At 34.4% G+C, this 27,983-nt stretch overlaps 1 protein-coding gene and 1 long non-coding RNA gene across 3 annotated transcripts in view; one reads left to right on the forward strand and one right to left on the reverse strand.

The window, feature by feature from the left end:
- LOC141551879 (uncharacterized) overlaps positions 1-4,388 on the forward strand; it is a 72,817-nt gene extending 68,429 nt beyond the window's left edge. The window contains exon 3 of the long non-coding RNA XR_012484990.1: positions 3,255-4,388. This is a non-coding gene — a long non-coding RNA (uncharacterized LOC141551879). The remainder of the gene's footprint in view (positions 1-3,254) is intronic.
- The window catches only part of GRM7 (glutamate metabotropic receptor 7), a 1,106,888-nt gene that overhangs the window by 969,122 nt on the left and 109,783 nt on the right, over positions 1-27,983 (reverse strand). The window lies entirely within an intron of this gene.

Here is a 27,983-nt window from a genome sequence, read left to right on the forward strand (position 1 = left end):
TGCAAGATGCTTTGCAATATTTTAAGAGTTTGGATGCTTAAATTTTTATTTTCATCTTGAAGTTCTCCCCTCACCACATGGAAGCACTGAATACAGATTCCCTGGGGCTCCTGATCAAGTCCTGCTTGTAGATATTGTATAAAAAATAATTTCAGTGCACACACTTGCTTATCTCTCCATTTCTTGCTCTCCTTGAATTATTTCTTACTAAAGGAAGAAAAAATTTCTACTTGATTTTATATTTCTTTCTGCAGAGATCCAGAAAGTTTCAACTTTTAGTTGTACTTGACTCTGAATCCTCTGTGCTAAATAATAGATGCAAGACAATTATATGCTAGATGTATTAATTATTCATTTTGATAATTTGAATTGATTTAAAATACATAATATTATTTTCTATTAAATTTCAATAAGACTGCCAGAATTCCATTACATATCAAATTATGATCATAAATTTTCATTGAGATACTTATATAGGAAATATAAATCTCCCTTTAAGTCAGTGATTTAAATTATACATTTGCATGAATGGCCACGAATGTTCTCCTGTGCCCAGCACCCTTATTAACTATTTGATGCATGAACACTATGAGTCATCTGATTTCTTTATCTTAACCATAAATCTTTGCTTTGATAGTATTTAACATAAGTGGGAGGGAAAGACATGACATCATCAAATATATCTGTATATTGAGTGAAAGGGACCTGAGTTCTGATTTAAGATTAATTACTTATTTTTCATATAACCTTAGTGAAGCCACCTGACCCCTCTATTCCTTATTTTCAGAATTTTCCATTTTACTATTTACAAACCTGGTCAGCCAGGTGGTGAGAGAAGGAGATAACTGATGGATTGTCTCGATTCTGTAAAGATGTTTCCAATATCTCAAGAGAACTAAGGGCATGGGGGAGATAAGCATGCTGAGTGGTCCCCCTGGTGATGAACTTAGGGAAGTTTATGGATATAGGATGTCCATAGCATGGGTAAGTGGTATTTTTCATTGTTGGATGCAGTACTCATATTAAGGAGCCTATCAAGTATTGCAGTCTTGGGACAAAGTGGGGGACTTTAGATGGTTTCTAAAGTCTCTTCCTGTTCTAAATCCTATGACTATTGACTCAAATAACTTTACTGTTTAATTTAGATTTTTACATAAAAAAAAAAATTGAACTATGGCTAGATCCAAAATCAAGTCCAACTCCCCCCCACACACACAGTGAAAAACTGAATACCTACTCTTGATAGATTCCTTTATTTCATATTACTTTATAAGGAATGAAGGATACAAAGAATTATATAACATAATTCTCCTCCTATAGATGATTAAAATCTATAAGTTAAGAAATACTGAGTTAAGCAATAACAAAAGACTATGTGATATGAATATAGTTAGAGTGTACATAATTAATTGATCAATTAGTACTAAGGACAGAGAGGAGGCCATAAGGCAGTAGTAGAAAAGTCACCAGATTTAATATTATAAGAAATGGATTCAAATCCTGGCCTAGATCTTTAAACTTGGATAAATTGTTCAATCTTTCTGGATCTCAGTTTCCTTATCTGTAAGAGTCTGGGCAAGATGATCTCAAAGATCTTTTTTCATCTCCAAATTCCAGGATTCTAGTATTCTAAATGCGAGGAATGTTGATAAATGAGAGTTGTAAGATTAAGCTGGGGAGACTTCATGGAGGAAGTCTTGAAGAATTTGGATTGACTAAAGCAAAGTTTATAGCACAGCGGATAGAGCCCTGGCCCTGGTGGCAGGAAGATCTGAGTTCAAATCCAGTCTTAGATATTTACTAGTTATATGACCTTGGACAAGTCACGTTACCCCAATTGTCTCCAACCAGAAGAAGAAAAAGAAGAATCTGGATAGATCTTTAGGGAAAATGGTGTAAAAAAAGAAATGGAGGCAAAACTAGAGGAGCTGTGATACACAAAACTAAAAAGTTAGGTAGGGGCCGAATATAATGGCTTTAGCTTTAGTTTGTTTTGAAATCTACTTTAGAAACATTGCAATCAAACCTCATATTTCTCTGATGACACACAGGCAGACAGAAGTGTGTAGATAATTATTTTTAATTACTTGTCATTGTGCCGAGAGTATTTACAATAGCCAAGTACAAAGCAGACAAGAAATTATTGAAGAAAATCAAGTTCATGAGATATGCCCTTCTTTCCAATGACATTGAGGCCTTTTTTTTCTCCCAGGAAATATATTTCTTAAATGAATGAGTTGCCTTCCTCTAGATTCTTCCTTTCCTCTACTCTTTATCCTCTTCATGTAAGTAGGCCATTTTTACTTATATATGCAGACTACAAAGGAACAAATATAAAGTGAGGAATTTGAAGTTTCCCTTCAAGGACATAACATTGAAAACTCATGAAGTTAGAGAAGTCTTTGAACTTTGAGCACTGAGAGTCCTTTCCGCCTGACAGATCTCCTAAAGAGATTGTGATAGAAATGGAGCAAACAAATGTCTATGTATTCAGCATCATCCTGATTTGATTCAAAAGTTTATTGATATTCACTTAATATCATTTCTTCAAAATGCATGAAATTTTGTTGAGTGATTGGCTATTAATCCTAGTCTAAGAGAACACAGGAGACCTACTATCTTTGTGGAGAATACTGATAGTTAACTAGATCGAGGTAGTAAAGTATCCCCTGCACACATCTCCAGTTCAGTCGTATCATTGATGCTGCTATGAGTCATATTCCCCAAAACAGCTTTTATTAAGTCCCATCAAGCCCCCCCCCCCACACACACACAAAATAAATCACCTTGTTTTAAGTTTTCAAAATTTAAAGTATAAAAGATCAAGTCATCAGTAGTGAAATATTAGCAATTTCATCATGATAAATAGGCACAAATGCTATCAGTTACAATTGTATGATCTAGTATGCCTCTGTATAAGTGTATGTCATTAAACATAATAGATGTCAATACATGAGTGTATTAATCGCTGGGCTGGGATTTTATGAGAAAAATTAGATTTCGATCATGTGACTACAAGAGTCAGCACAGTCACCTTTGAAATTAATAAATAATAAAGAATATCCTTTTCTTTACAATGGTCATTTGCTATAATCCTATAATAGTGCCTCTGGGTTAGAAACCTTGTAAATTAACACAGAAAGATAACATTACCATAGTATGTAAAATAAAAAAGGCAAGGGAAAGTCACAGAGAAAACCCTTGTGAGAAGCAGGGGGAGAGAGGCAAGTCTAATGAATTTTGTTTTCTTACAGTATGACGAAGAATCATCTTCTAAGGGGAATTTACAGAAAGACATGGGCAGAAATCATTCAGGATGAGAAGACGTGAAGGGAAGCTGATTTGTCTCGATAAAGGAAACATTTCCTGTGATAACCTTACAGATCCATCAAAGTATATATGAGAAATGAGGTAATATACATTGGAAGCTAAAAGCTGGAAGGGGCCTTAGGCATCACAGCATCACACTGTTATAGCAGAAAGGGACCACGGAGGCCAACCATGAGAAAAATGAACTCCCATAATTTCTCTGGGTAATGGGCTCACAGATCCAGAATTGGAAGGGTCCTGGGAGGACTATCTCCTTCCACAGATGGGAAAAACAACAACAGAAAAAATATCAACAACAAATTTGGCCCAGGAACAGGAAGTGACTTTCCCAGGATCATAAGGGAAAAGTTAGAATATTTGAACCCAGGTCCTCTCTCTCACTCAGAAGCAGTATTGAAACGAACATTTAGGGCACTTTCTCCCTTTTGGACAGAAAACAAAATGGAGACCCCAGGGCAGGAACTGGCTTTTCCAAAGCTTCAAGAGTTCTATGTATAAAAACAAGAGAATTCTAACTTTCTTACTTTTGGTCACAGAATCAGAAGGAAACTCAATAGCTAGAAAGTGGGTCTCCCACTTGTTAGTCTCAAGACCCCTCGACGCTTTTCAAAATTGAGGACCCCTATCTCAAAAAAACTTCTGTTTCTTTGGGTTATATCTACTCAGATTTATTTACATTTTATGTTAAAACATTTTATATTATGATGAAAACAGCTTTAACCTCACAGATTCCCTGAAAGTGTCTCAGGGGTCCTGAGCCCGCATATTGACAACTGCTGGTCTAACATACTTGGAAAACTTATTTCCTCTATGACATCCATGGCCATTTTTCTTCCAGTTTTGGTTTGAAGACCTCCAAAGAAGTGAGAGTCTGATTTACTCCTCAGGCAGTTCCTGAAGCAGCAGACCTGCTTAAAGATAGCTCTGATTATTAGAAGTTGCCTAAATTTGCCTTGTTGCAATTTTCACCTATTGCTCCTAGTTTCACAGAAATTTAATTCTTCTTCTGAATGAAGTCCTCCAAATACTAATTAACTATTATTAAAAGTTTGAAATATCAACCAGTTTTCAAAATTATATTTTTACAGTTATATTATAAAATCAGAATTATTCAATCAGTTCTTTCATGTACAAATTGAGTAGTGCTTTTGTCTGGTAAATGTAGGAAAAAACGAGATTAAATCACATGTTCAAAATTATCCAGTTAGTAAAATATATTTAAAATAGCTGTCCCAAATTTTCTCTTTTCCACACTAAAGGTCCTTAGTGAGCACCAGTCTTGGAATCAGGTGGACCTGACTCAGACATTTAACATTTTCTAGCTGTGTGATCTTGGACAATTCACTTAACCCAATTGCTCTGTAAAATAAATAAATAAATAAATAAAGATCCTTCTCAAGATACTTTCCTCCATATTCATTGGCATGAAGTCCACAAGATAATAAGAATAATAATAAATGAAGAATAACAATATCATTTATGTAGTGCTTTAAGGTTTTCAAAGCACTTTGCACATATTATTCCACTTAATTCTCACAACCTTGGAAAGTATGTACTATCATTATCCCCTTTCTACAGATGAGGAAATGGAGGTTGAGAGAGACTAATTTACTTACAGAGAGTCTGAGAAATGATTTAAACACAGGTTTTCTTTATTCCAATCTCAACCCTCTATCCACTATGCCATCCAGCAATCTCAAATTGCTAAATGATCCTTTAGGGTCTTCCCCAGGTTTATGAATCAGGTAAGCCATCTCCCCAGTTGAAGCATGTAGCTTTTATAATTCTTCCTATTGCTCAACATAATTATCTGCTTATCTTTAGCAAATATCTTAAAATCCACATACCTATGAGCTCTCTGTATGATGGCATGGAGATTTTATTACTTAGTTCTTTAGATAGACTATATCCTGGTATGAAAAGCAGGTTTTCATGATTTATTTTTATAAAAAATAAATACAAAATTCATTAAAAGTAAGGAGATCAAAAGTGAATGCAATGTATTGGGATGGCTTTTATCAGACATATGGAGAACTTCTCTATTCATATATATAGTGACAAATAGGTATTAAGTAACTATTATGTATGAGACACTGAGAAATAAAAAGAGACAGATGAAAGCCAATAATCCTTACTATCAGTGAGACTACATCCTACTGGGAATCACAGGAGTCCTATAGTATATGAATAGCCAAGTAATAACTAGGCAACTTAAGAGTATTAACTGCCATCAACTAGTGCCAGGAGGAGGGACATCAGCAAAGCTCTCATGAAGTATATGATCCCTGAGTCATACCTTTAAGGTATAGGATACTTAGAATGAGGGGCAGGAAAGGAGATGTCAATGAGCAATGAACACAAGTGACAGTGCTGGCTTTCCTTTGCACAGCAGAGAATAAGACTGTACTTAAATTTTGGGTACTTTACAAAGGAATCCTTTATTTTTCTCCTTATGACAGAATCTATAGATGTATCCTTTTAAATATCAAACTACTTTTGATATTTGATCAATGTATATCTACTGGAGTATTCAGTTTACATAAAATTTTGCAAAAATCTATAACAATTGGGGCAGCTAGGTGGCACAGTGGATAGAGCACCAATTCTGAAGTCATGAGGACCTGAGTTCAGATCAGACTTCAGACATTTAACACTTCCTAGCTGTGTGGCCCTGGGCAAGTCACTTAATCCCAAATTGCCTCAGCAAAAAAAAAAAAAAAAAAAAAAAAAAAATATATATATATATATATATATATATATATATATATATATATATATATATATATATATATATACACACACATATATATTGAATGAAATGAGATATATTTGTAGGTCTGTAATCAGAGTTGCCATGTTGGAAAAAACAGGGGGAAAAAGGACATGTTAAGTGGTTGGAAGATGAATTTAATGTGAAAGGAGATAGAAATCCAAAACCACTGAACTAAGTGGTCTAAGTGGAAGATAGAACCTTTCCCTGAAGAGTAATGAGCTGATTTCACTGAGAAAGTTACTTTCCCAGAGTAACAAAGAAGGATCTCAGGTGAAAGATCATTTAACAGGGATCAGAAGCAAAGAAAATTAGAACTGGTGGGTGAGAAGGGGTGAGAAGCCTATTTATTAACCTGATAATAAATAAGAGAGGTCTGTTGTTTTTCTGGGGAATATATATGTAATAGGAGTATATAGAAAATTGTTAAAGAACTTTGTTAAAATGGATATTAAAATAGATCTCTACCATCCACTTTAAGAAATTCCCATATGCCTAACTGGTATTATCATAAGGAACCTAAAGGTATTTTTAAGGGCTTGGAATCCTTGATCAAGAAACTTCAGAGCTTCTTAGGAGATGTTATTTTCTTCAGTGAAGTAAGGATTCAATATCTCTTCTGTTCAAAAGCAAAGGGCAGATTTTTGAAGTGAACAGCTGGCTAAAAAGGTCAAATATGGTCTTCAGTGTAAAAAAAATCAATAGTTAAAAAGGACCTTTCTTTAGCACTAGAAACTTTTCCAATAATGGTGGTAAAGCAAGTATGTTCATTGTTTTCCCTATTACATGACATATTACTAGATGTGCTAGAAAAAGCAATAAATCAAGAGAACATCAATTAAAGGAATAGCCATAGGTTAGCAGGAAGCACAATTATCCCTGTTTAATGTTGATATAACTTTAAAAGTTTTAAAGTTTCAATAAAACACCAAAATACTTTATATCTTCAGTAAAATAGCTGTATATTTAAATAAAACTTGAGTGTTTCTGTAATTACTAGCAAAAACACAGTAGGAAGTAAAGAAATTACATTTGTAATAGTTAACAAAATGTATGCAATATTTGTGCATTTGTCCTAAGGATTCTAAGAGACAGAAATGAGGCCAGAACACACAGTAAGTGGGCAATATAACTTTTACAAAGGATTGGATATAGGAGAAGCTAAATGTTGCAGCAGATAGAGCACCAGCCCTAAAGTCAAAAGGACCAAAGGACTGAAGTTAAGAGTTAGATCGTTGATTTTGAAGAATAGGAAATAGACCAGTATGACTGGAAGGAAAGTAAGGAAATCAGGGATAGTTAAAGCCTGATTGTGAAAGTCTTTAAATTCCAATGTGAAGGACTGGTATGTGGGAGTCACTGATGATTCTCCAACCACCTTTGAGTCAGCACTGAACTGCAACCATCCTGTATCCAATCAGCTCCTTTTTCTGTAAATTCCTTTATCACTTATTGCATATAATATCTTTTGGGGGAGGGGAGTCATAATTATTTGCTGCTTCACAGAATCAACTATGGAATAAAGTTCTAGAGCAGGGCTTCTTAAATTTTTTCCACTCACAACCCCTTTTTGTCTAAGAAAAATTTTATGTGACATCTGGTATATAGGCACATAAAATAGATGCATAAAAACATTTATTGATAATAAATTATAATTTGTGATCGCCACATTCAGTTACACAACCCCAGATGGAATCATGATCCACAGTTTAAGAAGTTTTGTCTTGAGTAATTATGTCTTATAAGATTCTTTTAGGTCTTTTATAGTTGCACAGGGGAGAAATCTTATCTATAAATAACTCGAGCAATATCTCAAACATAAGCAAATGCTTAATAAATGGTTGCTGACTGATTGACTGACTGAACTAAGGAAAAAGCCATTTCCTTATATATGTGTATGTTTTACATGGCTATTTTCTATTAGATTGAAAAATATACAATTACATTACAATATAGCTTTAGGTCATGGGCAGATATGGGAGGAGATAGACAAGAGTTGTTTAGAATGTACAAAGATATGAGGACAGGGGAAAGGCCCAAGGGGATCACCCTATGATACTACCAGAAGACAACTAACTGGTCCTTCAGTAACAGAGGTGTGACTGGCCCCTCCAAGCATGTGCTTTGACAAACATGTCCTCTACATTTCAACCTTCTACATCTGCTCCTGCAATCAGCTAGGTAGGCAGTTAAGTGACACAGCTGATAGAGCACCAAGCCTGGAGTCAGGAAATTTCATCTTCCTGAGTTAAATCTGACCTCAGACACTTACTAGCTGTGAGACTCTGGGCAAGTCCCTCAATCATATTTGCCTCAGGTTCCTCATCTGTAAAATGAACTGGAGAAAGAAATGGTCACTTCCAGTAAATAACTTGTCTAAGATCACCTAGCTAGTGGGCACCTGATGGACAATCTGAACTCCTATCTCTTCACTTCAATTCCATACAGCTTTTCCATTCATATTTATATTCAATCCACATTTACATGTTATATGTGAGATCATTTGAAGGCAGTGAGGTACTAAAACAGAGAAAGATGAAGGACTATCTAAAGTTTCAACTGATATAAACTGTCTTGGCTGGCTACAAGTGACATGTTATCCAAATCATAAGAGGGAGGGAAACAAAGACATAAAACAGTGGGAGTATCATTAGCTTCATTAGAATTGGCTTTATTCACCAAAGACAGAAGCGCTGTTCAATTTGTACCTGAAGGAAGAATGGAAGAATGCTGAATTATCCTTAGATGATATACTTGTGAAGAAATCCTGCTGGGGGCTTGCAATAATGTGAGAATTATATTAACAGTAGTCTCTAATCTCTCTTAGTTATGGAAAGGACATATTCACTCATTATGACATGACTTAAGATATTATGAAATCTTCTAAAAAAGTTGTAAAATAATATATAGCAATTGCCATTCTAAAGTACCTTCCTGGTTCACAGATCTGTTTTTACTGTAGTTCAAATGAGTGCTGCTGTTATACTAGGAGATTTAACAGATCCCTCTTCCCCCGAAACTCATAAATTTTAATCTATAACATGGGGCTGGCTTTGGCCACTGGTGCTAGTATGATCATCTCAATTTGGAGTACTATTCTAGTGACTCCCAAAAGATAAAACAACTTCATATTATCATAGAATCAGAATTGGAAGGTTATCTGATCATTATTTTGTAGATGATCAAATAGAGGCCCAGAGAAGTTAAGGGCCTTACCCAATATCACACAGCTTTTAAGTAACAGAGAGCCTCAATCCAAAATTAGGTCCTCCGAGTCAAAATCCGGAGCTTTCCCCTCTTTATGAGGTAACTGACTAGTAACCAGAGGCATTTAAGAACTCCAATTTATGTATTTTTCCAAGGTTAATTCAAAAGCATTATTTTGTAAGAAAACTCTTTTCCCTGAAATTTCATTTGCAAGACAAAAGACTGAATAAAAAGAGACATAGATATCCAAATGCTATTTCTTGCAGTTTTTGTTGAAAACTGCATATAAAATGCTACCTTTCCATCTGTGTCCATTCTAAATTCACTTTATATTATAGGTTTACTTGTTAATCCTCCCAGAAACTAAGAAAAAAAAAATCTTATGGCAGTTGAGATTATATTAAAAGGAAATGGAAAACAAAGTAGATTGGACACTAAATAAAAACCTCCAGGACAACTTGTCCATTGGCTGGGTCACCATGTGTAACATGCATTCTTTTCTATATCTCACATCCCTTGTCTTCCTTCAAGGCTCATTTTTAGGCAAACTTTTGTTCTGTCATTTGTCAGGAATAGCAGTTCTGTCTCCTTTTAAATGATCCTGCAGCTCATATGTAAGAAGATAAGGTCCATGAGGGCAGGGACAATGAACAATTTCTATTCTCAGTGTACTAAGTAGCGCAGGATCTTGGGCACAGAAAATTCAACCTCTTAATGAAGCCCTCTCTTTTACTTTCAAATAATATTGTATTTTAACAAACTCTATTTGAGCCACAAGATCTGAGTTCAAATTTTAGCTCCATTACCTATGTAACCTTACATGAATCACATGATATCTTTGTGTCTCAGCTCTAAAATGAAGAGATTGGATCATATGGCTTTTAAAGGTTCTGTCTCTACCTAATTTGTAATTCTATGATCCTACTAACATTTTGCTCCTGACTTATGGTGCCCCCTCAGCTAACAGAAGTCTTTTTCTGCTCTTCTCCTATTTCTTTTTTAAATATTGAATTCTTAAATCTCTGTGTTGTCTCTTCCAATAGAAGATGAGCACTTTTAAGGATGGTGATTATCACTTTTGTCTTTGAAGTCCTATTGCCTAGAACTGCTCTTGGCACATTGTAGGCATTTAATAAATTCTTCATTGCTTAATTGATTGCACTCTCCTTTTACCAATTATGATTCCCCATTATTCACACATTCTAGCTTTGGGGACTGAAAATTTATTTTTCTGTCACCAAGTTTTCTTTCCATTGTCAGTCAATTATAGAAATAACTTCTAGGTTTTATTTAATGGCTTCAATTCTAGCAGTTACAGATTTTGCCACACTAAAACCACAGCCATGGAGTGATATCTATAGGAATGGAAAGCAGACTATAATTACCATGGTCATGAACTCTGCATTGGATGAAAATTGTATCCAAAGGCTCAAGAAATGCAGGCTCACCTTAGATAATGACAAAGTATGGGCAGAAGGGAGAAAGATATAAAAATAAATAAATGAAACAGAAGATGTAAGAAATTTGCATTTTCTCAGTGAAACACTGACATCAGCATCATAGGGTAAACTTACTATTTCAGAAAATACATTGCCATGTAGAAGATAAATTGGAATGTGAGGAAGGGTATAAAATATTTTATTTTTTGCCTTAAATCTAGATAAGTAAAATAAAGGAGAAATATTGAGTATTGCATAGGGATCAATCTCAGCTTCTGGGAAATTTGCATTCAAATATTCTTTGTAACCCATTGGCTCTATGGCCTTAGTCAAGTCACTTAAATACTTTGTACTGTGGGCAGCTCTTACAGACTAGGTAGTTAATCCTCAATGTTGAGAGCAAAATCACAATTTCCATTAAATCTCAACACAAGCTCTCTCCCTACATTTTTCTCTGAAAAAAAAAAAAGATTAAACATTTTTTCATTAATTTCTTTCAGTGAGTGACTCTCAAAATATCTAAATTTCTGGGTGTATTGAAGGATTTTATACTAAAAATATTTTGAATCAACTATTTATGAGATTAGAGAGGCTTCTATAGGTCCTCCAAAGCAACACACAATCTCCCCATTATCTATTATATTGTAAAATTTAAGAATCAGATCTTGTTGAGAATGGGCGTGGGATAATGCAAGGGCTTCTGGGAAGAACCACCTCAGCCAATAAGCCTGCTCCTTCCATCAAGTCAACCTGAGTTCTCACCTTGTAATTGTCCAACCTGAATTCTCACCTTGTCACTATCCAGACAACCCGAGTTCTCACCTAGTAATCCCAACATCGGGTATTGAAGGTTTTTGGTCTATTAAAATGGAAATATCCCTGGGAAAGATAGCAGATCAGGTGTACTATATATAGACCATGAACTTCCTGAGGAGATGGACAGTTTCACTTTAGTTTCCTTAGTGCTTCACCTAGAATAGTGTCTTGCACATGAATGAATTAGTGAATAAATAAAATAAATAAAAGATATTTATTAATCACTTATTATTGGCCAAACAATGTGCTAAGCTAAGGATACAAATGCAAAGCTATCATACAGATAGGTTACATTTTAATGGTAAAAAGGCATCTTCTATATAGGTTCTCACTTTAAGTGAATTCAGCTTTAAAGAATTTCAAAATAAATACACACTCAAAAGAGATCTATATTAACTTTAATGTACAGTAGTGTACTACCTCTGCTCAGCAATCAATCCTTGGCCTTCCATTCTCCTAACTGAAACAAAACCAAACCTTTCAAGTCAAAAAGGAACATTGAACATGGGGAAAATGGCAACATGACCACTAATCAGAAGCTTGGCTTGAGACCTTCAGTGTCAAGAGTGGAGTACTTTTACTCAGCTTCACTGACCTGTAAATTGGAGCCCCTTCTGTCTGTCATCCTTCCCATCCCTTGCTTATCACTTATCTTGTCCCCTGACTGGTACTCATGTTTGTTTCTAGTCCTTCTCCTTCTTCCTCTCTAGCCATATCCATAAGTGGTTTCTATAGATCCATTTTTTAGCCATCCTCAAACCATGTGTCAGCCGCCTCTCTTTGTTCTCTATAAATAAAGGGCATCTGATTGGTTGAGTTGACTTGAACTCTAAACCACCTCATTTTTTCACTGTTATCAGGAATAATGTAAATGCTAAAACAACCTCATTCAATCCCTATTATCAACCATAATCACACACAAAAACAGATCAGTTTCCCCAGACTTTCTTGCTAATATACTTGAGACAATCTCAACAATCTCATGGCACATCTTGCCCACTACTCAGATACAACATAAAGGAGTTGGCTTTGACTAGGCCCCTCTCTAGCTCCTCCCTAACCATTCCTAAATTCCCAAATTAAGCACTTTTAAAATATTATATCAAAAATAATCCTGTGAAGTACATGCTATTATTATTCTCATTTTACAGATAAAGAAATTGGCAAAGAGAGGTTATGTGAGTGTACAGGGTCACAGGGTTAATAAGTGTCTGACACTCTGTCACTCTCCATGGTGCTAAACAAAGGCAGGGTTGAAAAGGGTCAGTGGGAATGTCAGAATGCATGATTCCAGGGAATCCAGAGCCCTAGCCATCACATTCTCTAGAAGTCAGAGTTGGAAGGAGGATCAGCAAAAGGGAAGAAATATCTGAGGTGCGGAGGAAGATATCTAATCTATTAGGTACCTAATTATCTCCTTGAATTGTGAAGCTCAAATGATATATGAAGAGTTTTGCAAACTTTACTTTGCAACAATGACTATACAAGTTGCGTTTCATTTTCTTTATATATTCTTCTGACTGAGATTTGTGGCTCCTATCTAATGTTCGCTCTACTTTTGAAGTTTTGTATCTTTCCAAAAGTCAGCCAAGTATTTATTAAAAACTTAATATTAAGGAATAAAGTAAGCATCATCAGTGCTATTATTTTTTTTTTTATTATTTTTTTCCTTAGGCAATCAGGGTTAAGTAACTTGCCCGGGGTCACACAACTAAGAAGTATTAAATATATGAGACCAGAATTGAACTTAGGTCCTTCTGACTTTAGCACTGGTGCTCTATACACTGTGCCTCGGCCACCTAGCTGTCCCAATGCTATTATTTTTTAAACAAAATCATTGGATTCTCATTTTAAATAACTATTCTAAGTAGATATTCTAGTAGTGAATTGGTCTGATCCAGTACTGATTGAAAATAGAAAGGACTTAATTAATGAATGTCAATTGTTTGTTCTAGGATTACCAGATTTGTTACAATGAAGTTTCTACTGAAATGCATTATTCAACTGATATTATTGATACATACTCCTCTAGCTGGCTTATTGTAATATTCTGAGAAGTCTCCAAAGATCACTAATGAGGTGCCTACCCCATCTGTTGCCTAGGAAGTGATCCACAATTCACTGATAAAAAGGGCTGGGTGAAGAAAATTCTCAACAAAGGTAAATTACAATATTTTCTAAAAAAATAACAGGTTAAGTGACTTGTCCATGTTGTCTATTCACTACCGATTACACAACAGGAACTTAATAAATGCTTGCTGAAGAAAATGACACTCTAAAAAAACATTGATAGTATTCAAACTGAACCCTTCAGATAGGAAAGAATGAAAAACTTTGATAATAAGTAAAATCCCCTCAAAAGGCTTTGGGACACTTGCTAACCTCATATGTGGAAATATATTTACATTTAATTAAGGAAATTCTCCTGAAGGAGAAGAAAGTGCTATCAGGAAATCTTCAATTGTTTGAAAATTTGCATTGGCAGCAACAGACAAAACAAAACACAATCCAAGTCTTGTTGGGAAAGGGATCCGTAAAAAAGATTTTTTATCTAGGTGAGGATTTTTTTCCCTCTCAAGTAGATCTACATCTGTTACTTTGGACTAAATGATCCGAGAAACTGCTTTATAATAGATTCTTTATCTTTCTGTATCAAGGGATTCTTCTGCAGCCTTGTAAAGCTTATAGATCCCTTTTTGGAATAATGTTTTTAAATGCATAAAATAAAATACATAGGCTCATAAAAGAAGCCAATCATACTGAAATAGTTCTCAAAACATTTAAAAAAAAGTTCACAGATAACAATTTAAAAACCTTTGCTTTATAAAAGTCTTATACCTTAAAGGGTCCCTATGAGCTCATAGACTTCAGATAGTGTTATGCAAATGAATATTTATATAATTTTTGGAGAAATGGATTCCATAATTTCCTTCAAAATAACTTTTATCAAAAGAAAATGATACTTATTTTAATGCAAATATCTAGTATTTCTGCTCAATTGCATTTGCATCCAATTTTCTATCAGAGATATATCATAGTACAATGAAGAACCAGTCTTAGATTGAGGAAGTTTGGGGTTCCAATTCAGTTTCTCCCACTGATTGGCTGGCTTATATCAGGCAAATCATTTAAACACTCTAGACCCAATTTACTCCTCTCTAAAATCAATGTGATTATAAAGGGTTCAGATGAAAAAATTCTGAGCATTTTGTACATTTTTAATTCTTATACAAATGTGAATTACTATTATTAATTCTTCAATATGCAATTGCCATGTGCAAACTTGGCAGATTAAGAGTAATTGAAAAATATAAAAAAGTCTAGATAAATCATTTCCCCTACCTTTATGAAGCTTATATTCTAGTAAGTGGATAAGATAGAAATAGAGATAATTATAATTCTTCTTCTTCTTCTTTTTTTTTTTTTTTTTTTTTTTTTTTTTTTTTACTTTTAGTCCAAAACTGAGATTTCCTTGTTTTAGAGTAATTCCACTGAACATCATCCTTTTTTTTCAATAATTTAGAATCTTAAATAGAAGAGGGAATAGAATTTAAATAAGAGCCACATAAATAATATTCAGGCAGAGAACCCATGTATTCCTGATTCTGAAGCCCTCTATCCATTACTCATACCTCCCTCTATAATACATACTTAATATAAGAGTAAGTGAATTAGAGAAATAGAAAGTTCCTTGTGAGTTTCAAGGAATCTTAATATCACAGATATGGAATAGAAAGTTATCTCAGAGATAATCATAATATAACTTACTGGGGGCAGCTCTGTGGCACAATGGATAGAGCACCAGCCCTGAAGTCAGGAGGACCTGGGTTCAAATCTGGCATCAGACACTTAACACTTCCTAGCTTTGTGATCCTGGGCAAGTAGCTTAACCCAATTGCTTCAGCAAAAAAAATATAATAATAATAATAATAATAATAATAATAATAATAATAATAATAAACAACTTACTTTTTCTTTCCTCCCTTCCTTCCTAACATGCTCAATATATACTATAATACAAATAGCAAGCTTCTCCTAAATTACTGATTTTTTTAGCTTTTTCTTTAAATCTTGTTTACAACAGGATTATCAACATCAAAACTTTTTTGTAAGCAAAAGCATCTGACTTCTATGATAAAATGTGATCTAATAATAAGTATTGATCAGCCTCTGATGAAGGTACATGGACTATCCCCATTTTGCTAATGAGGGAATTCTTTCTTGGAAGGGTAAAGTAGTTTGCATGTATCATACAATTAACAAATGACATAAACTGAATTTGAATTCACATTTTCCCGATTCCAAATCTGGCATTCTGTCCCCTGCACTACACTACTAATTCCTTTCCAAGATGATCAGACACCCTTAAGTTGGCAACAATCACTTCAGAATCATTTCATTACTTCATCACTTCATTACTATGATAAGGTTCAGTGATGGAAAGAATGATTAGAGATAATCTATTCCGAGTTATGCATTTTGTAAATTAATATGAGGCCCCAGAATAGCAGTGACTTGCCTAAAATCACATAGGAAATGATCCTAGTTAGGTTACTTACTTGTTCCACCTTTCTGGCTAGAAATAAGCAAAAAAAAAAAAAAATGAATATTAATGGACCACTTCCTAGAACTAGCACACCAGCATCCAATCATTTGTGAACACTAATTGCTATCCAACCTTTCCTACTTTCTCTTCCGCTCATAGATCAGAAGCTGAAAGTCTGTGTTCTTAATACTTAATGCTGAATTCTAGCAAATATATTGATATTTCAAGCTTAGATTCAGTTGGTAAGTCCTGTAATGTGTCAAGGAACTGAGATGTCATCTCACTATGCTCTTAAACCACAGACACAAATCCCAGCCCTTTGGTCCTTTTGTAGATAATCTCACAGAAAGGGCAAGGCAAAACAATCTCTCATCCTTCAGGCAATACATCTAGAGCTATAGTGAACTCCAGGTTTTTAAGAGCCTGCTGAACAGTGCCTTAAGAAACATACTCAGAATAGTACTTAAGCTCTTAGTCCTAGAAGTAATGCATTTGAATTATCTACTTTCTGATAAAGGAGAACAATGAGCTCTCTGGAAAGTTTCATTTCAGGCCACCAGGTCCCACTAGTGCACTGATGTAACAGCTTAGGAACTAGTCAATGGCAAAGTACACTCTGTATTCTGTCTCTGAATTATTCTACAATGCAGTGTAGCAGGTGCTCACCAGGCCAGGCCTCCCTAGTTTCCTGTGAGAAATGGCATTTCTATTTTCTGAATAACAAATCAGTTCTTGGGGAGTTACACATTGCTTTATCATTAACAAGGAACTTTCTATAATATCCCCAAGAGGATGAGAATGAAAGAATTATCATTCCCCTTAAAAATATGTGAAAACTGAGAGTCAGAATAGTTCAGGATCTTGTTATCATTAGGGTTCACAGGCCATTGTACAGGCCGTCCCACCATGGCTAGAAAGCATTCCTTACTCACCTTTGAGAAAATAATTGCTAGCATACTTCAAAACTCACCAACTCTGTCACTTCTTTCACAACTTCCCTAATAGCCAGTCCTTTCCTCCCCCAATCATTTTGTATATTTATAAGTGTGCATCCTGCCTCTTCAGTGAAATATAAGCTTCTTGATTGTTTTATTTTTTATTTCTGACTATCTAATAATATGTAACACAGGGCATAACACAATGTATTGTTGTCTTTTCCAACTCATGAAGGGATTTGGGGTTTTCTTGGCAAAGGTCATTACCTTTGGTTTTGTGTTTGCTTTTTCCTTTTCCAGCAAAGGCAGGTATGTTGTATTAGACATTCTTTTTCAGATACATATTGAATTAGATGGCCTCTGAATTAGTTTTCACTTATGTAAGTCTGTGCTTTTGCAATGTTATAATAAAATGAGTTGAAAAACAGTTCAAAAGGAATTAAATTACTAAAATAATCTCAATGTTTTAGGGGATGACTTTTAAAACGATATTATATCCATAGTTTTAAAATTAACTTAATTTTCTTTGAATTCACTTTTTTAATCCAATAAAAACATTTAAAAGTGATGTTATATTTTGAGGCCTGAATCGGGTTTCCTTTTCTCTGTCCCCACCCTCAACTCCTGTTTCCATTTCCAAGTAGATCTGTAATTGCTTGAATGACCAGACCCCAAAAGGTGTCATTCATACGTTGCTATCACAATATTGTTCATAGTGGAGTACCTTAGGGATCTGTGATTTAGGGATATTTTCAGCTCATTTTATAAATGAGGGAACTGAGTCAAAAAGGATGAAGTGACCTGTCCAGAACTCAATAGCTAGTAAGTGGTCTGAGGTCATATTTGAAGTCAGGAAGATGAGTCTTCCTGACTTCAAATTAGGTCCTGTGTATTGGACCACCTAGTCGCCCATGACACATTGTAAAACCTTAATAAATGCCTGTTCTCTGATTGGCTGACAAGGATAGAAAGGGATATTGTCAGGATTCCTGACTCTTAACGTCTCATTCCATATCTAGACTTTTTTCATTATAATTCTATATCAATGTGCCTATGTCACATGAACACAACCTCTGATTTCTCTAGTCTGATATTATGTGGATAGTTTCCCAAAGAGGAATATCAATCTATTTTGGTCACATAAAGAGGGAACCAAAATATATACTGAATTTTGGTGTAAATGAATTTAAGGCAAAGCTGATGCAATAACTCCCCCAAAGACCAGATGTAATTCCTTATATGTTCTAGTGGTTTCCTCTTGTTTTTAGGATAAAACAGATCCATTATTTAGCATTTAAATCCCTATGTATTTTGGGCCTAATCTGTACTTTACAGGTCTCTAGACATTATATTCCTCCTCTCATATTCCTCAGTCCAGGTAAAGAGGTAGTTTCTCCTAGAGGACACTCCTTCTTCCCTGTGTTTCTTGGCGCTTGCCTCTCCCAGTTTCAGTGCCTGGAAAGTACTCCTCTTTAACTCTATCTCAACAATCCTTCTTTCTCCTTTAATATGATACTTGGATCCTATATTCTGCAGGAAACCTTTTCTGATTACCCCATCACCACCCTCTACTCCAGGGTTAGTGTCATTCCTATGGAAAAAAAAAAGGGAACAACTTTAAAAGTTATCATTATTTCATTCTTGCTTGAACCCTAATCAAAAATGGGTATAAAAACAGCAAAAGTTTGGTGTGAAGAATAAATGAAAAACTATTTGTGAAGCATTTTGTAAACCTTAAGGTGGCATTAATGCTAATAGTTATGGGTGCTTATTGTATCCCCTCTTTGGAGGTCAGAGTGTGTCTTTGTTCTTGCATGCCCAGCATCTACTCAAGTGCAATACCTGGCACATAGCGGGTGCTTAAGAAATGCTTATTGATTGATTCATAAAAGTTTTGTAACTGAAGATTCTGCCATTCAGATGCTCAAGTTAAGTCATCCAAACCTTTTGTGGGGTTGTGGATGGATCCCTTTGGTAGTTGCAGACCATTTTAAAGAATAATGGTTTTAAATAAAAACATAAAAATAAAAGGAAAATGAATTATATTGATATTGTTATTAAAATGTACATGTAAGTTAAGAACTTACCCCCTAATAGATGGAGACCAGCTCCCCACGGAAGTAGTACATTTTACTTTCAGAAGCTTCTGACCATTCGTATTTTTATTTCCAATAAGCTTAAATTTATCTGTTCATAATCTTTGCTCCTTCCTTCCAAATAAATGCTTTGGAGCTAATAGAACAAATATAATAGTTAAATTTGTTAAATTTAATAGTTGATGACTGACTGATGGGTCTTCTAACAGTCCTTCCCAATGCATCTTTCCTTTATGAAACTTCACCCACACAAAGACACACACATATGTGTATATATATAAATTATATAAATATAAATATATATATATATAAATATATATATATATATTATATATATATATATATATATATATATATATATATATATATATATATATACATACACATACATACATAGAGTACAGTTGAGTAGTATGACTTGTTTGATAATTATTCTCATATTGCTTGTATGTGTATATATATATACATATATATGTATATATATACATATATATATATATATATGTTCACATAAATATGAACATACACAATGTTTTCTGCTCCTTTGTTCTACAGTCCCATAGATTTTCTTTTTGGGGGGATGGGGGAGGGATGATAAGAAGTTAAGAGAAGAGGCAGTTTCAAAATTGTGCGTGAACTTCTGGCATAGAGACTCCCTCCATAAACACAGACTGGCAATTCAATTCATTTGTAACTTAGAGAACTTAAAAAAGCTGTTGCCTTAAAATATTTGAAAATATCCCTAAATCACAGATCCCTAAGGTACTCCACTATGAACAATATTGTGATAGCAACCTATGAATGACACCTTTTGGGGTCTGGTCATTCAAGCAATTACAGATCTACTTGGAAATGGAAACAGGAGTTGAGGGTGGGGACAGAGAAAAGGAAACCCGATTCAGGCCTCAAAATATAACATCACTTTTAAATGTTTTTATTGGATTAAAAAAGTGAATTCAAAGAAAATTAAGTTAATTTTAAAACTATGGATATAATATCGTTTTAAAAGTCATCCCCTAAAACATTGAGATTATTTTAGTAATTTAATTCCTTTTGAACTGTTTTTCAACTCATTTTATTATAACATTGCAAAAGCACAGACTTACATAAGTGAAAACTAATTCAGAGGCCATCTAATTCAATATGTATCTGAAAAAGAATGTCTAATACAACATACCTGCCTTTGCCTGAAGTTTCCAATGAGGGATAACCAAACTATCACTTTTTACTTGGAAAATAGCCCCATTATTTAGAAAGTTTTCTTTGTGAATCAGTGTTTTCTTTACTGCTTCCATTCACTGTTTAAAGTTCTGCCCTTTCGGACCAAAAAGGAAAGGTAAAATTCCTCTTCCATTGGCCTCTTCAAGTACTGGGAAGACAAATTTCATGTCCCACAAAGTCTTGCCTTCTCCTGCATTCAGATATAGAATTTCTTTAATGTGTCCTCTTATGATATGATCTCAAGGTCCATCAGTTATTTCCTTATATTTTAAACTCAGTATAAAGCTGGATTTCTTTACTAGGCAACTCATATTTGACAATTTGCAAATGGGCTCAGTTCTGTATAAAGTTCTTAAAATATTTATACATGTTAATAATGATAATTCCTGTCATTTAATTTCCCCATGAACATGTGATTTAGGGATTAGAGATTTTTGAAGAGAGTGCTACTTTTGATATTAACTAGTTGTGTGACAATGGACAAAGCACCAAATTTTATAGAGACCTTGGGAGTCTCTATGCCAGAAGTTCATGCTCGATTTTGAAATTTCCTCCTCTCCTAACTTCTTATCATCCCTAACCCCTTCCCCAAAAAAGAATATATATGGGACCGTAGGAACAAAGGAGGAGAAAACATTGTGTATGTTCATATTCATATGAACATATTTATATATGTATATACAAGCACAATGAAAATAATTCTCAAACAAGCCACAGTATTCAACTCTAGTGTATGTATGTATATCTGTGTGTCTTTGTGTGGGTGAAGTTTCATAAAAAAAGGATGCATTTGTAAGGAGCGCTGTTAGAGGATCCATCAGTCAGTCAACGAACCTTATCAGGAACCTACAATGAGCCAGAGAATAAAGTCATGTGTGCATGCAAAAATTTATTCAAGCAAATAAATAACAGAAGAACCACAATAATGTTGGCCTAGTTAATAAACAGTAAAAAGCCTATTGCTGAAAACAAATAAGCCATAAAGTTTAATTCTAAGATATAAAGGTCTATTTAATCTTAAAGTTTATAATTACATCATTTTTTAGAAAAGGCAAGTCAAAAAAATCCTAAGTAGTCACGAATAGGTTACAATGTAAACTCCTCAGGCAAAAAGACAGCATTAGTAATGCCACCTGTCCGAGGAAAATATGAATTGTTTGCTGAAGCTAATGTAGGCTGATTAAAGAAAATAGCATTGCATGAGGAAAAGAAGCATTATAGAATAATTGGTTGCATCCATATTACATTTTAGACTTCCCACACAACGAGCAAAAAGAAAAAAAAATAAAATGTAAAACATTAAAAATAGAATCCTACGTATCAGCCTGAGAATATAAGCATATTATGTTAAAACACACACACACACACACACACACACACACACACACACACACACACACACACAACTTCTGTTGCTTCTAACAATGATGCTTCATTCTGCAGTTCTTCATCTGTATTCATCACGCTTGGGCATTCTCAGAATTCAGGATGGACTCTGTGCCTGTGAGGCACCCTTTCCTGCTCCTCTCTACTCTGGTTTTTCATCAGGCTGCAGTGATTTGTGTGCCAGAGATGCTAGGGATGCTGTGAACATGACCCACTCAGCTTAGTAAGAAATCCTTGACTTCGGCCTTTGTTTTGCAGAAGCAGGGATTCAGAAACAACATGAATGACAGAAAGGAGATAAGAGGCCAAGTCTGGGAGGATAGAGACTTGTTGTTGACTTTGTAGAGGGAATGTGAGGGGCGTGATAAATAAAACCAGGAGGGTATCCTCTGGTGGATGCAGGAAGGAAAGAGAAAGTTAGAATTCTGTTACTAAGGCCATAGCCAAGAACTGTGAGGTTGGACTGACATGATATATCTTTTTACAATAGTAGAAATCTGAGAGCTTTCATGAAGAGGTGAACTGTACTAATAGGAGAACCAATTTATTCTTAAAACCAGGCTTCATATTTAAAAAAAAATAATTATTTTGACATTAACTTTAAACATTAACAAAACTAACTAACCATCTTCAGTAATCACATTTGAAGAAAAGATGAAGCACTTAAATATGCATAAGAGGCCGAAGTCTGCTGGATTGCAAGCTAGTAGATTTTGGAATAAGGAAGACCTGATCAAATGCTGCCTCTGATACATACTGGCTGAGCAGATGCTGTGAGATGTACCATTCTTTGTGGGCCAAAGATTTCTGAATCTATGAGGTATATACTGATCTGCATATGGGTAGGAAAATTCCCTACCAGGAGTTTCCCCATGGATGAAATTAAAACTGTATACTCACTCCTAGTCCAATTTCACATCAGAAAATTACATAGTAATATTCAGTTTTCCAGCTTTGTAAATAGAACATTGGACCTGGAGTCAGGAAGAATTGAATTCAAATTTCATGTCACTCTTGTTAAGTGTATGATCTTGTTTGCCTCAATTTCCTCATCTGTAAAATGAGCTAAATAAGGAAATGGCAAATCATTCTAATATCTTTGAGAAGAAAATCCCAAATGGCGTGAAGAATTGAACATGATAGGATTGAACAAAAACTACTCTAGTTCTCTTTGTAATGAATGTCTCTATTGGAGTATTCATTCATATCATATGCATACATATGTATAAACACACACACACGCACACACACACACAGATAGATAGATAGATAGTGTGTACGTGATTGGTTCTATTGGTCTTCTTTGTTCACTTTACAATATTGGGGGAGAGAAGGGAACCACAAAAATTTCACTTCCTTTTGATAGACAAGCAATGTAGATGCTCCCTCCACACTCATTTAACCATTTATTGTACTAATATTAGAAAGTCCTCAATTCTTTTGTGAGAATATGGTAAAATGGAGTCTCATCTACTGTTATAACAACTACTTACTATCCTAGCATAAGATACCTGTAAGCTTTTCTACATTTGTAAAAATCTTTGATCTTATCTCCTTGTATCCTACCCTTGAATGAGGAATGTTCTCCCATCCTGACAAGTCCTGCCCAGCCGCATTCGAGATCTTCTTCCATTTTTTTTTTTTCCATTTGGCTGATCCCCATCTTTCTCTCTTGTGAATTGTTTCACTTCTCTATCCTAAGCCATAGAATTTTGCTTTCTCTAAGATGATCTGAAAAGTTACAAATAACAAATTTGTATCTCAAGAAACTGAATTTGCAGTGAGCAAGCATGGATTCATTAATATGTAAATAAATCTCTTTTTTCCAGGCTGACTTCCTAATTTTGACCCAAAGACATCAGATCCTTATTCAGTTGATGCCTCTCCCAAGATGTCAAGAGAACTGTCCAACACATTGTTTAACCAGAGTCTGATGGATAGGGTTCTAGATTTTAGATAAAAAAGATCTGGATTCAAAGACTTGGGAAATTTTCTAGCTGTGTAGCTATGGAAAATCAATTAACTTCTCTATGAGTCTACTACTCCATCATTAAAATCGTGGATTAGAATACTAACAGTACTGACCTTTAAGGGCTTTTCTTAGTATCAAATAAGATGCTACTAAATATGAAATGCTATAAAATTTCATTTACTTGTTGTAAATGGAATTTTCATATCAGTTTATATTCTCCATACTTATCCATTTTAATGCCATTATAATGCACTTTCCATTGATATGTTGCAATGTATTCAGTCATTCCTAGGTCATTCAGTCTTTTGGTTGTTTCAATTTCCCCTGTGATTAACAGTGTTGTTATCTTCATTCAGATCTTTTAAAAATATTTTCCTAGAATCCTAGATGCCATTATTACCAAAAGAGACAAAAATAAGAAATTAAATTTTAATATATCTGCAAAGACTATCCTATATGCCTGCTTTCTCTTCACTATGAAATCTTTGAGTGTGTAATACCTATTTGCAATTCAATGTGTTCCTACATAATTGTATTTATTTTTTGATGCACTTAAAATATAATAGGCAGTTAGGTGATACAGTAGATAGATCACTGGTCCTTCAGTCAGAAAAACTCATTTTCCTAAATTCAAATCTGGGCTCAGACACTTATTCCTTGTGTCGCTCTGGTCAAGTTACTTAACCAGATTTGCCTCAACTCCTTAACTGTTAGAAACTGAGCTGGAAAAGAAAATAGCAAAAACTGTTACAGTTTATTAGCCCCCAAATCCATATATAGATAGATAGATAGATAGATAGATAGATATAGATATATCTATAGATATAGATATAGGTATAGATATATGGATATAGATATACATATACATATATACATATACATATGTATATATGTATATGTATATCTATATCTATATCTATATCTATATATATATATGAACATGTGCATATAAAAGATAATAATCTACTATAATTTATAGGCAAACCATTTATTAATAGACAGAAAGACATGAAAAACATCACTTTCAAAGAAGTATTTGTTCATCACAATATTAAATATTATGGGAAAATATTTTAAAAACAAAATTGGTGGTATAAATTTGTAGGTTTTTCCAAGGATCTGGCAATTATCACTTTCTCTGGTTCAGTTAAACTTCAATAACCATGTATTAGGCACTTACTGTATGCTGAACTTTGTTATAGATGAAAATCTCCCTGTTAATCCTCTCTGATTTTTCACCGGATTCAAGTTAAAGCAACGTTATCTCTTTTTTTTTTTTTTTTTTTAATCAGTCAGTCTATACATGTGGACTTATTTGTACCTCAGTTGTACTTATCTATCCTGTACACATGCCTCTATCTTCTCTGCACACTAAGAAAAAACTTAGAGAACATGTCATAACTTGTAATTCAGAAAGAGAAAAGATAGAGCATCTATGGCTTATCCTCAAGCAAATGAATTTAACATAGAATTGGAACATGTTCTTTGGGGGCTTTGAAAGTGAAAATTAAATCTTAAGCTCTCGACCTCTACTGGCATAACGTGCAATGCAAAGGAATGAGATATATTAAAGATCCTGGAATTCTGATATGAAATGCAAAAAGGATAGTAGCATATTTCATAGCAGAATAAAAAAACACCTTAGCCCCAAGTTGAGAAAAGCAGATTCTTTAAGCACTTAGCATTAATAATTCCAAGTACAGCATTACCTACTGTCACATTAGACTCAGTCAATGGTATAAACAAACATCTTTCCTTTTTGAAAGATAATTCTCCTTGTACATTAGCCCCATCTGGAAACTCCATGAACTCCTAGGGGCTACCATTAAAATCCCAGTCACTTAATTACCATGTCAATGAACCATAGTGTAATCTGAAAAAAAAAAAATAACTCCAATGAATCTTCTAAAAACATATGACAATCTCAGGAACAGTTTAGATGATAATCAATTAAGTTCTTGAGCTTAAACTCTTCCCTTTGAGGTTAGGTCACATAAAGTAATAACTGACAAAAGGAATAGAATGGAAAACCTGGAGGACAAGATTAAGAGAGTCAGCAATTGAACTGTTTGGGGACCACAGGGACACAACAGACCTGAGTCACGCAATGGGACTTGATACAGTTTACATGGTTGACAACATGCCATGTATGGTAACTAAGTGTCAAGAGTAGCTAGGACTCTAAGCTGGCGCTCATGCCTGTAATGCCCTCCCTTCTCGTCCCTGACTAGAAAAGTATTAAGTTATCTCATAGTCATTATTTTCACACGACATTTCCAATCTCCTCAAATGCTCCTGCCTTGCAACTGTTTTTTTATAAATATAGATATGTATGTCTATGGGCACATATGTACCTATATAATATATTGAGATACACATAAACGTGTGTGATATCTCTTACGTCAATATGTAAACTCCTTAATGACTATTTTGTTTTTGTCTTTGAATTTCCAATGCTTGGCCCAGTACTTGGCACAAAGTGAGCAATGGAAATATAAAATGATCGCAAAACATGGTTCTGACCCTCAAAAAGCCTACAATCTAATAGGGAGAAAACAAATATATGTACACAAGTAATATATAGTAACATATATATGTAGGTATAAAGAAGTAATGTGAACAATAATCATAGGAAATAATTACCAGAGGGAAGACACTAGAATTAAGAGGTATTGGGAAAAGTTTCCTGTCAAAGTTGGGATTTTAGCTGGAATTTAAAGGAGGCCAAGAAGGGCTATAGATGAAAATTAAGAGAGTGAATGAGAGAGATGGGGTGGGGGAGGAAGAGAGATTCTGGGCGTGGAAGACCCAGAAAAAATGCCCAGAGCTGAGAAATAGAGTGTCTTCTTTGAAGAAAAGAAAGGAAGCCAGTGTCATTAGGTCAAATAATTTGTGGCAGAGAGTGATATATAAGAAAAATGAAAAGGGGAGAGGTTAATAGTTTCTTTGAACATCAAACAGAGGATTTTATTCTTATTTCTTGAAGCAATAAGGAAACACTAGAGTTTCTTGACCAGAGGGTGATTGGACCAGTGATTTAAAAAAAAAAAAAAAAAAGCTCTTTGGTTTCTGAAGGGAAAATAGATTATAGTGGAAAGAGAATTGAAATAGACAATCCCACCAACAGACTATTGAGATAGTCTACCATTTACCTTTTTTATTATAAAAGCTTTTTATTTTTCAAAACATTTGCATGGATAATTTTGCAACATTAGCCCTTGAAAAAAAAACTTGTATTCCAGTTTTTCTTCTCTTTCTCCCATCCTCCTAACCTAGATGGCAAGTATTGCAATATGTTAAACATAGTAGAGATATATGTTAAATACAATACATGCATACACATTTATACAATTATCTTGCTGTATAAGAAAAATCAAATCAAACCAGAAAAGAAAATAAGGAAGAAAATAAAATGCAAGCAAGGTTGAGAGTGCTATGTTGTGAACCACACTCAGTTCCCTAGTCCTCTCTCTGTCACCATTTATCTTTTGGGAAGGTCCTAGAACCATATGCTCATCTTCTTAAATTTTCAAAAGTATTAACACCAGACACTCTATGAGCTTCTGTGGCTGCTAGTAGGTCTCTATAGCCTAGGATGTCAGATGTAAAAGCACTAAAACTTGGGTTTGACTGAAAAAAAAATCCAGGTTTTTGTTTGTTTGTTTGTTTGTTTTGTTTTTTTTTTTTTTTTTTTTTTTTTTTTGGTAAATTTGAGAGTCAAATGGAGCATTTCCCCACCAAAGTTCTTCTCTAATGCTTCTTCATTATTTGAAGAATAGTCTAAATTTTGAAAACTATTCCAGGGGAATAACACCTATGAAAAGTCTTACTAATTTGTAAAGGTTTTTAATACATTCTTGGTAAGTAACTATATCTTTAATCTGAGTCCCAAACTAGCTAAGTCCAAAGTATCTCCATATCACCAAATGGACCCCAGGGTAGAGCATTTTGGGCCATTGTACCTATCAAAACCTTCTGCTTCGGCCATAGCAGCTACCAAATACTATCTTTTGTTGTAGATTATTATAATCTGAAGTCAGAATAAATATGTTGGATGAGGGGAGGAGGGAGCAAAGCAGGAAGTACTTGTATTGGGAAAATGATAGAATATTAAAGAATTGAAATAATAATCCAGTGAGTATTCATTGTTTGAAAAGTTCTGGGCTGTCGCTGCTTTGCTTTTGGCTATAGACAAATAAATCTAAAATCTTCTTCATATCATATAGCTGCTTACAAAATAATTGTATATTAGTGAATGACTGCAT

Source organism: Sminthopsis crassicaudata, chromosome 1 (genome assembly GCF_048593235.1).
Source record: "Sminthopsis crassicaudata isolate SCR6 chromosome 1, ASM4859323v1, whole genome shotgun sequence".
Lineage (NCBI taxonomy): Eukaryota > Metazoa > Chordata > Mammalia > Dasyuromorphia > Dasyuridae > Sminthopsis > Sminthopsis crassicaudata.